This window comes from Hippoglossus stenolepis, chromosome 19, assembly GCF_022539355.2.
Source record: "Hippoglossus stenolepis isolate QCI-W04-F060 chromosome 19, HSTE1.2, whole genome shotgun sequence".
Lineage (NCBI taxonomy): Eukaryota > Metazoa > Chordata > Actinopteri > Pleuronectiformes > Pleuronectidae > Hippoglossus > Hippoglossus stenolepis.
This window is the reverse complement of record NC_061501.1, coordinates 18,718,044-18,730,111: the sequence shown is the minus strand read 5'-3', so window position 1 is coordinate 18,730,111 and position 12,068 is coordinate 18,718,044. Positions and strand designations below refer to the sequence as shown.

The 12,068-nt window shown below is 43.7% G+C and overlaps 1 protein-coding gene across 2 annotated transcripts in view; it reads right to left on the bottom strand.

Moving 5' to 3' along the window:
* LOC118098835 (cadherin-20) overlaps positions 1-12,068 on the bottom strand; it is a 60,098-nt gene that overhangs the window by 27,085 nt on the left and 20,945 nt on the right. The window contains exon 1 of one of the 2 annotated variants that reach the window (XM_035143012.2): positions 9,873-10,155. The exons of the other annotated variant lie outside the window; for it this stretch is intronic. The gene's annotated coding sequence lies outside the window, so the exon portion shown is untranslated. Of the gene's footprint in view, positions 1-9,872; positions 10,156-12,068 lie in introns of those variants that run through there. 2 annotated transcript variants of the gene reach the window in all.

The following is a 12,068-nucleotide window of genomic DNA, read 5'->3' as shown; positions in this document are numbered from 1 at the left end:
TGTTGCAGCCTTCAGATGGAATAAACCTAAACAAAATTCAGCCGGTCTCATTCCATGTATCACTTCGCCGCCACCGCCGCCAATAGGGGAAAGCATGAAAGGGGGCTAGGTTTCAGAAGGAGGAGATGAGAGCGAGCGCCAGGGAGAGGGAGCAAAGCCTCCATGTCATCTACGATAAGACGAGCGGCTCTCTTCCCTTCTGCCCAAGATTAAAAATGGCATGGAGCAGAACAAGCCCGAGTACAAAGAGCTCTTCTGTGTCTTTGGGGGTGCGGCGCAGTCAAGCCTTCTCATGTCTGATTTTGGCTACAGGTCGAAACAAAGGGAAATTAGTGGAGGAAGTCCTCACGTCTTTGTCGGGGGAGATGCACGAGCGTCCGGAGGATTTGTACACACGAGCTCACGACTGAAGCAGTAACCTTTACAGTAATTGGTGGAAAAGACAAAAAATAAGATGTTTGGCCTTAATTGTGAGACATCAGAATCGGCACAGGGGTCGAAAGTGAACCGTGACATTAACTGCCTGCCTGGCATCATCTGGCTTCCTGCTTTGTGTCTTTCAAGATCCCCCCCTTTTTTCCCGGTGACCTTTTCACCGTGTCTGAGCTGCGCTACCTCGGCAGGGTATTGACTTTCACTCCGCTGTGTTAAACTTTGCCATCCATGTGTGGCTTGCTGCCGAGCCTCCGCTGTGACAAGAGGCGGCATTCAGTTTGGGATAAAAGGCTCCCCGGGCTGTTTGATGCGTATTCCAGCGGGGAGAGGCAGGGACTTGGCCTTGATGAGCTGACAGAAGCTGAGGAGACGTGGGGCCTCGGAGCAGCGGGACCACAAACCTCAGGAACAGCGTGCCATGCTCTGATATTTACTCCTCCCTGTTCTGTCATTCCCTATAACCCCTACTCCCTGCTCCGTCCCCGCGACCCTGTCACTGCCACTGAACCTGACATGAAAGACTGGAGTAACTTCTGAAGTAGAAATTAAGGGCGCCGGTCGGTGGGGGGGGGGGGGGGGGGGGGGGGCACATACGTTGTGACTCATGTAAGAAACAAACACAAATGCACGCACAACATGAGATGCTTTAATTATGAATGTATTCTGTCTGCAATGTTATTCCTGCTAAATTATTTACGTGGAGCCAACTAAAATAAGTGGAGGGAGAAGAAAGGAAAACATGTTTCTCCAAATGAAAAATAACGTCCCTTTCCACAGTGTTTTGACTCACTGAGCTGCAGCATCTGGGAAGGTTTTCTTTTTTTTTTTTTTGTAAACTTAAGTGTAAAAGCTGAACTGAATTAACCTAAACTAAACTAACACACACTTTATCTTTGGCTGAAAAGGGCTCACGTCCTGGCAGCGAGCGCACGCGTCTCGTATCAGCAGGTTTCTGACGGAGACTATCTCCCTACCCCCACTTCCCAGAGTCAATAGAATAACAAGTGCGCACGCTCCATTACACATTTGGTATGCGGGGGGTGTATGCACAGGGAGCCACGTCGAAACCAGAAACAAACACACACAGGATAAATGTCTCTTTGATGATTTCTCTGTGTTTGTACTTCCACACTGATCCAGTGATCAGAGGAAGAAATAGTTCAGAGGGGGTTTAAACAACACCGACCGCCGCTCTGCCTCCACCTCCAAACAAACCTGGCTTATCACAGCGGAGAAAACTGCTGCTTCCTTTCAAATCAACGTGGGTGAAAAGTTTCCTTTTTCTTCCAGGTAAACATTGTAAATCTAACAACAGCAGCGGGAGGAGACCGGGATGAAAAACGTTTTCCCCTTGTAATCATCTTCTTCTAAGAACTTGAGCAGATTAAGCTGTTGCCTTGTCATGGCCGAATGCTCCTGCATGAAAAACATCCATTAGGAAAGTTATGCGGTTTTCCTTCGACCTGGAGTCGTACTCCCAAGGTCGATGACACCACTCGGTCACATTGTGCGAGGGAAGATGAGTTTTATTTTCTGTTGTCTGGCAACTAAAAGCTTTAAAAGGACCCGTTTGTCTCACAAAACCTTTGCTTTGCCACTGGTTTTATTCTTATGAACACACAATCAGTGGGGTCAGGGAGTCACAATGAACCTTTTACCACGGAACATGACTTTCTCCTGCACCCACAGTGATTATTCTGGAGATTCCCCTGTGACGAGGTGCAGGTGGATAAAAGGTGGAGCATGTGTTTGTGGCTTTGAGAACCACAGCGTCTGAAGCCTCACGTGAGAATTAACTTTACACGTCCTGTATATATCATGAGAAAGGAAGAGGTAGAGGGAAGGCTACAACAAAGTGATGGTACTGTAAACAAATGCATCATGGAGCTGAACCATGAATCTCAAAAATGTCCTTTGAATACAATTCATCCTCTGGGGACCATGAATGTCTTCAATTAGAAAGGTGTTCTGTAGAAGACTATGACAAAATGACTTCTCACTAGATTTATAATGTCAGTAAACATTTTCCAAAGGAGTTTATGTCTTAATCTCTAGTTTCACGTCTGCTTCAGTACAACATGATGGTCATTTTGTTAATTATGGTCCATTTAGATTCAAATAGACCATAATGCACCATGTGAAATGGGGCATGCACCATGATCGACAGCTAGCACCGTGAAAAGGGTGCAGTTCTCAGGCTCCACCCCCTGCTCCTCCAAATATGGTTATGGACTGATAAACAAACTTTAATTTTTACTCTCCTGGCAAAAAGTTATCTTAGTCCTAGTCAGAAATGAACTTTAAATAGTTTTTTGTCACTCTAGACACATGGATAGAAATGCAGGTTGGTTTTATTCATATGAGCACAGTGCACCCAACCCTCATAAAAGTTCAAATGGTGCAACTTTAAATCACATTCCTCACACACATTATCCCTATGAAGGAATTTTAAAAGGATTTGCTACAGTTTGTTTTCATTCCAACAAAATATCACATGTATTGATCTATAAAATCTATATCTTGAATCTTATCAAATCATGAGGTGACTGTATTATTACACTGTGATTGGAGAGTAAATGAAACTGAGGGGGGGGAAAAGAAATGATGCTTTAAGAGGCTACTTGACTCAGAGGAAAATATGTCACCTGTTTTTCAGGCTGATTTAATAACGTTCCCTTAAAGCTTTGGTTGCAGCCCAGGGGTTAGTGACAGACTGATCTGAAATCAGCTCTAATGACTGCACCGCTCACTGCGCTCAGTCCCACGGCGAAGCAGGAGTCTGGGCGGCTGAACCCGTCGTCAGTCACTTCTAAAGAGAGTCATTTGTGTGCAGGATAGACGGCCGCAGAAAGCAAAGGAGAATTATAATACCTCATTTACAGAGATGTCAAAACTATCCAGAGAATGTGGAAACATTGGGTTTTGACAAAAGTAAAAGAAAACAGTGGAATCAAGTTGGAATTAATTGCCATCATCGCCGCTGGTGCTGCGTTTGAATCGGCTTTTGAAGATGTGACACTTCTGCGACTGATCTGTCGCAGAAGTGTAGGAAAGTTAAACCAGAATTTATTCCCCGTGCACAAAATGGGATAATACGACATCTCCGCATTCACAGAATTGACATCTGAACATTTTGTTCAGATGCCGGAGCCGGAAAGTCACATGAGATGCGTTCAGCCGACAGCTGATGGGCTCGGAGGTTGATCTGGTTCACGTGATTGTGGCCCACATGTCAAAAAAACTGACAAAATCCCTTGTTCAAATAAATTTGGTCCGAGGACAATAGGAGCCGACAGACTATGAAATGTATGAAATAAAAATTTCTGTGAGCTTTTGAGATTCAAGGACTTCTGATTCTTGAAGCAGTAAAATATTGCAAAGCCGTCAAAATTATATAAGTAGTTGAACATGTGTGTCACTAAAAAATGAAGCGTCACGAATCTAAAATGTGCATAAATCCAATATGAGAACCTTAGAGACTCAGTGGAGGTGAAAACAGATGAAGCTACTTTTTAAGTGCTCTGCTGCCAACTGGATAAAAAAAGTTATATCCCTGAAAAATCCGACTTTCTTCTGTGAGTAACCTGAACACACTGTGAAACACTGTGGTTCTTCAGCTCTGCCCGCTGAGGTTTAACTTAATCAATGAGATTATTTCCACCTCCGGAGCAGCTCTGCCTCTGAGAAACGTTTGCAGCCAGAACTCAGATCTGCTCGCAGGTTCACTTCGCTCTGCAGCCGGCGTACGTCCATCAACGGCCATGTGCGCTGTCAAAGTGCCCTTGAGCGAGACGCCAAATCCCAACCTGCTCATTCATGCAATATAAATCACTATGAGCACTGAAGGATTTGATTATCTCCATCGCCGATATTATGAGGCTGAAAACAAAAGAGTGCTGGTTCCTGTCTCAGAGGTGCAGCGGGAGTTTTTAGCTGAGTGGATGTGAGGACGGCTGAACCTTAGCTAGCAGCCTTGTGTACAGAGCACGCCAGACTGAGCTTTGTGCCATAATGCCAGGCGACGCGCCAGCGGAGATGTGAGGAGAAACAATCGACAGAGCTTTTGTTACATCTTTAATTACAGGCCTTGTATTTGTCTTGTTCACATGCGGGGCCTTAGGGAGAGGCAGCGCTCTCAGGCTGATCTGCTCTTGTTCCTGTGAAATGAAAGGCCTGACCTCACATCCCATCCTCCTCTAACGTAACACATGGATGGAGAGAAGGTGTTGAATACAGGAGTGAGCGTATGTGCTGCAGCCGATGAAGATGACGATGATGATAAGCGCCTGCTTCAGTGCATTCTGCATGAAACAAACCTACCATCCATCACGTGCACAGAGAGAGAATGTCCTCCATGTCTGTGGGGAGTTAAGTGAACCTGGGAAGGGAGGATGTAAAAGGCGCTCGCTGCCCGCTGCTCAAACATACCCGCCCACCTCCCCCCCGCTCTGAGTACAGATATGCCTGGCAGGTACAGGTATGGGCTCAGCGCTGCCGCCGCCGCCAGCGAGATCGGCCGTTGTGTCAAAGGAGATGATCCACAGCTAATATGCAGCTGTCTGACCCTATTACCTTTAGTGGCAGGGCCAGGCTGCTGCATCCCAGGAGAGCTCCCCCAGTCCTTCAGAAGCAATTTAGTCAAGCTTCACATCGCTCTGCATCTCCGCAGACGCTCACCGTGTTCTGTATCTGTTTGTACGTACATGTGGCCTTGACAGGGAGAAGCTGAGAGCATGGATTTGATCTATCTGTTGAGTCAAGTCACATCAATGAGCTCATGTATGTGTTGCCCCCCCCGGTCCATCAGCCTCCATCAGAAGATGAGGCTTTCTCTCTGGTCAGGGCGGCCGGCTGCTACGTTCATTAGCTGCACTGCTCGCAGGTGAGAACAAAATGTCCCTGCAATTTAACACGGAGACGCAGGAAGGCGTGAGTGCCGGTGGACTACAGATGAAGGTGAGAAACACTAGTGGGTTAAAGGTTGGGTTGAACTAAGCTGAATCTGAGCCTCATGGTATCTGGTTATTCAAGTAGTGTTGGTTTTATTTACCTGGTTTGGAAAGATTTCTGTCAACGCCTCAATAAAACAGATCAACTTCAAAAATGACATTAAAAAACTAGCGTGTCATTTTATCAATCTGTACAAAAACGTCTCACTTTTACAATGTTACATATTTACATAGTTTTTTTATATATTTTGAAAGTAAACAAAGACGAGAGGAGAATTTTTCCACTGATCCAATCACAGCAGAGAGGTACCATTAGTCCCCGCCTCCTCCAGACAGCCAGTAGGATGAGTGAATGTGGTATTTTTACTTGACATTTGTCTATATGTACTTTTACGTAAGAACAATGTGTAAGTACTTCCTCCACCTCTGCTTTAAAATGACTCACTTCAGATGTTCTCTCGGCATCAGCTTTTCTTTTTAGAGCACAATAAACCATACGAACAACACGAACATTATAGCAGGCGGTGGGTTTTTACACGAACAACACCTTTAATATTTCATGTGGTGTTGACTCGTTGATACAAAGCTATTGGTTAGAGCAGCTTTAAAAGTGTAAACCCCCCCCAAATAAAATGTCTGTTATATACGTTCAAACTTATTTCATTTAAAAAACCACAGTAGCTAAAAAGCAATGTCCCTGTTACTGTCGATAATCCACAGAACAAGCCAGTGACCGTTTTCATTCAAACCAGACGTATAGGAAATGAAATGGGATTAGCAAACACAACCTCTTCTCACTTCTCAGTGTATTCAGTGTATCTCAGAGATATATAAAGTTTCTGCATAACTGGAGGAAAGAAAAAGTATTTTTTTTGTATTTTGGCTGAACGAGCCCTTTTAAGTGCCGTGTTCGTTAGCTCACTAGTTGAAAACAAAAAGACATCCGAACAAAATGAGGATTCAGAAAAAGCTTGAATACAGGATGTGGATTTATTTAATTACAAAAAAGAAAAACAAATACCAGTTATTTCTTTTTTTTGTTGCCACAGTGATTTGTCTCTCTCTCTCTTTCCGTCGAGTCACTGACTCCCTTGTCTCTCCTCCTGGATCTCGTTACCGCTGGATCTTGTTACGCAGCCTATTCACTGAGCCACAGTGAAAATTGGCGACACACAAAGCAGTATTGTCAGAAGTCCCACACTCGGTCCCTGTCAAGCTCTTATCCTGCCTGATGGAACACAAGGTGTCTGTGTCGAGATCTTGTTACCAGAGTTATGATCTATTCATAACAGCCTTGGCTCTGATCTGCTCCTCAGGTAGAGTTTCTGCTGCTGGTGACGGATAAGTGGGATTCTGCCTTTGAGCACAAGTAACCACATATTGAGCCGCGAGTCACTGACGTACTCAAGTGTCGCCACGCCGCAGACGTGTAGAATCAGATGTTAGGATACTTCTAAGAACAGAGAGGAGGAGGCTGTTCCTTGGTGTTATCGGTTTCTCACAGCAGCTTGCATGTGATCTGCATCAGACCCGTCTCGGCTGCAGCGTGACAGACACCTTGTTATCCACTGATATCTGCTCCTGAAGCATTTCTAACTCTATTCCACGCGTGTTTGTAACTGTACGACTGTAAATTAAAGATGTGAGCTCCGTCAAAAGGCTGCGGCAGAAATTCTGCATCCTCGACGTGATACACACGAATTATTGGACAGATGTAGAATCAATGATGTGCCCAGAAGCAGCTGATATGAGTCAATCTGGTTAAGTCTCTGCTGATGAATGGCTACAACTGAAGTCCCCTTGAGCAAGGCACTTTCCCCCCGCTGCTGCTTATAACCGGATGGTCTCTGCTGTGCCAGTAAACAGCTCGACTTTAATGATAACACTCCTGAATGCTGAGACCAACTTGACCCTGCAAGTTGAAAGCTTCCCCATCTTCCCCGGACAATGAACCTTCTCCTGGGAAACATTTGCACATTCCTTAAACTTTCCTGGCTCATGGAATGAGGATGGTTTGTGGGGCCTTTAAAGAAACGATAACATATAAGTATATATTCATGTAAGCACATGAGTATTTGTAGATTATTGTCTACTTCCACTACAGGAGAGGACTGTGTTTGCTGTTGCCAGGTGTATATGTAACTGTTCGCAGTGAAAATAGAACGACTCAAGGACTTTGAACTGAGAAGAAGTGAATTGTGCTTCACTGCGAATGGAAAGGATTTTGTTAACTCTTACTTTCAATATATAACTGGTCATCTAAAGATATTTTCAAGGTCCTATAAGCAGTGAGTCCTGTAATACAGTACATTGAGAGAAATTACAACTGGAATGAGGTTAATAGCGTTAAAATCACAAAGATGGCGCGAATACAGTGACGGTGAGCAGCACGCACCGAGCGACATCACGGAAACAAGCGATGACAATAACAACAGCAGGTTAAGAATTAAAGCTAAAGGTGATTGGATAATTTCTAATTCGTTGGCTTTAATATAATCTAATGTGGGCTCTGAGAGTAATAAGCAATTACTGTGTTTATCCCCAGAACTCAGAGAGAACTAATCTGCACTCAACAGCCAGGGCCAAAAATAATGAAATTAATTACAAGCATTAAGGCAATGCAACTGCCAGAGAAAGGTAGAAATGTAATTATCCACATTGAGACAGAAAGCCTTCTTTGTTTCCCTTCACTCTCTGTCTCATTGTGTGTGTCTGACGATTATTCGCCCTTTTCTCGCTGCGTCTTTGTTCTTTTCCTGATGAGCAACATCACCCACAGGAAAATAAAAAAACAGGAGCCGTCTCTCCGCTCCGGAAAAACGTCCGCATCATCATTTTTTATTGTTGTTTCACGGGAAATCCACATTAACTTCAAAACATCTTTAGAAACAAATAAAATATTGATATATTTTATAACATCACCCATCATGCATCATCAGTTTATCAGACTCTATATAAACTAAATGACTTGTTCATAATGGGATTATAATGTAGTCTCCTGTGTGTGAGCTATGCTACATTGCACTTTTATGTGATAATCTGTCATCAGGTGCAGAGCGAAGCCATTTAAAATCAGTTTATGTCTTATTTTAGCTACACACACACACACAAAAACAAAAAAACACACACACTTCTCCACCCAGAGTCGAGTGAGTTCTGAATGATACATGCGTTTTGATCAGTTGTGACATAAAATCAATATTTTCAAGATGCAATTAGATTTTTATGTTTTCTTATTTTTGATCTAACTGCTCTGTAATGTTGTTTTTCTTGTTAGTTCTTCTATCGAAGCTGAAGTTTGTTGCTACTGAAGCAACATAAGAATAAATCCTGTTTAAGGAGCAGCAGTAGAAAGTCTAAAGGTCCAAGGACAGTTTCATTGTTGTTCCAGGAGCTGCCATGTGCTAGCAACGAGTTTTCATCGTACATAGAGAATACGTATTGTTCCTTTGAGGTGAGTTTGTGTTTACCTGCTGAATTTGGGTCCAGTATTTAAACTGAGGAAACATTTACCTGTTTTTGCTCATGGGTTGTTCCAGCTAGTGTTAGCAGCTAGCTTACTGGTAAGAGGCTTATCACAAGTCATTTTTTGTTATAGTTAATATAAATAATAACTTTTACTATTTTTTGGTGGCAGAGAGAGTCAATTTCTTGACGGTTGTGAGCTAAATGTTGCTAACATGCTTTAACTGTGGCTCCTTTGCTGAGTGCGAGTGATCCAGGTAACGTTAGCTTACTGCTAGCTTACTGCTATCTTACTAGTTATTACTCTCCACCTCTTCAAATGTAATGTTTGTTGTTGGTAATTCAACAGACAGATGCAGTGTAGTTTCAAAGAAAAGCTATTTTTAATAAGTAGAAAAAGACCAACTGTCAACAGCTGTGAGCTAAATGTTGCTAACATGCTTTAGCCAATGTGGCAGGAAAGCTTAACATTGAAAATACCTTTTAGCTAACATGCTAACGAAAAGGTGCCTGTTTCTCTTTTCCCAGCAGACGTGGCATCGAGTCCTGAACCTGCTCAGCTACATGTGAGTCCATATTACATCTTCGTTTAACTTTGGTCTTTAACTATTCTTGTTCTTCTTCAAGCTTTTCTTCAGTTTCTCTTTTCTTTCTCTGTTTCCTGCTGCTGATGAAAACAGGTTTGATGAGAAGTGTGAAAGGAAAACATCGAGCTGAAATTAGCTAAAAAGCTCCGTCGAGATGCGAAGCCTAATTCACTCTGGGTTTATCAGCTGCGGGCAACCTCGTTACATGTACTAATTAAGATTCATTGTTAATTTAAAACATTCTAATTGCATTATTACTGATTGGTTCAGCTTTAAAAATATATAACAATATACAGAAATATCTCGGCTGCAACACTCGGCCTGTGAAACCCACATCGACTAAAATCTTATTGCAAGTGTCGTCCGACTAGTGATCGGACTCTCAGGAGTGAAACAGCTCAAATTACTGCCTCTTCTAAAAGTCACAAGTACTTACTTTGACTTGTCGTAGCTTGTTTGCCTTGTTACCAGAGGCTTGTTGTTCTCCTCCTCGGTACCATTTACCACAAAATCTCCAGCGGCAACTGTCCGCTGTGGTCAGGGAACAGCGGGGAGGATAAACCTTCTCCTGTGTTAGCGACTCGTCCCCGGAGCGCAGGGCTTGGTTGTCATGGGAGCCGGGATGTAGCGGCCTTGTGTTACAGTGGGCAGGAATTGTGCTTAAGCATGACTCTGCCTTCAACAGCTATTGTTCTCGTTCCTCACACCTTGCTCTAGTGGGAGACGAGCGCCTCGGGGCAGCGGATTCTGCTTTCACCGGTGCACCAGTTCTCAGGGATATACCGCCTGTTCGGCCTGAAACGAACATCTCCCACTCACACTCGCCGCTAACACTTTGCCTGCTTACTCTCTCCTTTCGGCTCACAAAGAAAACGCACACACAACAACGTCACAAATCACACACTCGTTTGATCTCTGCACATCTGCCTCCAGGCCGTGCGTGATCTTCACAGACAAACAACTAATTTTCCCCAGTGCATATTTCGCACCAGCCCGACAAGTAATCTGATGCTAACTCATTTTCTGAGGCTACACCCCCCTCCCTCAAAGCCTGTTACTCTGTTTTTAGAGGAGGCGTGCTGGCGTAAACACGGCCTCCTTCACCCTGACGGTGGCGTTGTTAATGGTGTCTCTGACGGTGTCAAGGTCAAGGAGCACCACAGACTCACAAGTACACATGCATATGTACATGTACACGTGTACATTTCATCTCTCACCTGCCAGTCATTTATTATTTTACTGGTCGTACAGTTTGTGATTCGAGGGAAAAGCTTTTTATCTGCGTGAGCGAGTGAATGTGTGTTTAATGGCGTGGACGGTAGTGTGAGCCACCTTCTCCAACCACACAATCAAATACAAGCTTGTCACTGAGCTCTGGATAAACGGAGAGAAAGGACAGGCTTTATTGAAAAGGAAAGTGTGAATGCAGCTTCCTATTAACTTACTCGAGTCAATGCATCCTCACAGGGGGAAAAGCTCACTGCTGGGCTTTTTAGCCTTTTCTCTCACAGGACGTGGGGAGGAAGAGAGTGAGTGGGTGATTGAATTAATTATGTTTTATCACCTTTTAGCTGATTGAAGTCTACCTTACTCCCTTTAGACAGCTTGTATCTTTGCATCTTCGCCGGCGCCAAATGGATCGGGCCTGTCACCCGGTGCAGGCGCCGCCATCTCTGCTGTCAGAGACTTGGACTCGGAGAGCTGCGCACCGCGGCTGCGTTGTCAGTTGGAGTCTCTGCTGCCTTTGTGTTGGGTTTGTTTTTTTGTCTTCCATTCTTTCTCAGTAATTCATCTCCATCAAAAAAAAAAAAAGAGTCCTGGGCCTCCAGTTCATTACAAACACAATGATGTATTGGGAGTTGGGTCTGGTATTGTTTACAGAATGAGGTTTGTCTCGCATAACTTAAACACAACAGGACTTTTAACTAGGTCTGCAGCTCATGTTTGTTATCAATTCAATGTATAAAGTATACTGTCGTTCATCCAGCAATAATATATTCTATGAATACCTGTAAATCATCAAAAAAATATCCTCACCTCTTCTCTGAACCCAAAGTGCTGCATTTTTTAATTGTATTTTCCAAAACTCAAATATTCTCACAATTGAGAAGCTAAAACAAATCATTTTCTTTGTCAAATTAAACAAGAAAATAAGCACAGACAAAGCAATGTGCCACAAAACGATTCATTCGAATATGTTTGATTTAATATAAAATGTTTTTGAGAATTGCTAATAAATAATAGTGAAATGAAAATGAGAACAACCCAACATTATGTCGACGTGTTCAGTTGCATTGTTCCGTATTCATCAGCATGAAGAACATCTATCAGTATCTCTCTGCATGTGTTCTCTCGGTGCTGCGATAAACACATGTCGAGACGAGGAAGCTTCTACACGTCAATACGATCGATCGGCTGATGTTTCAGGCCCGGGGATGAATTACACAGCGCTGCCAATTGCAGACAATTAGCTAAACAGGCAGAGGATTGATCTACGAACAGAGGGCTGTCCATGGAGGTGATGGCTGGAGAGTCCAGAGGAGACAGAGGAGTGGGAGATGTGGGTGGAGCAGTGGGGGGTGATGGGGAAGCAGGAAGCCACCCTCGTAGCTGACATCTTTAATTCAAGATG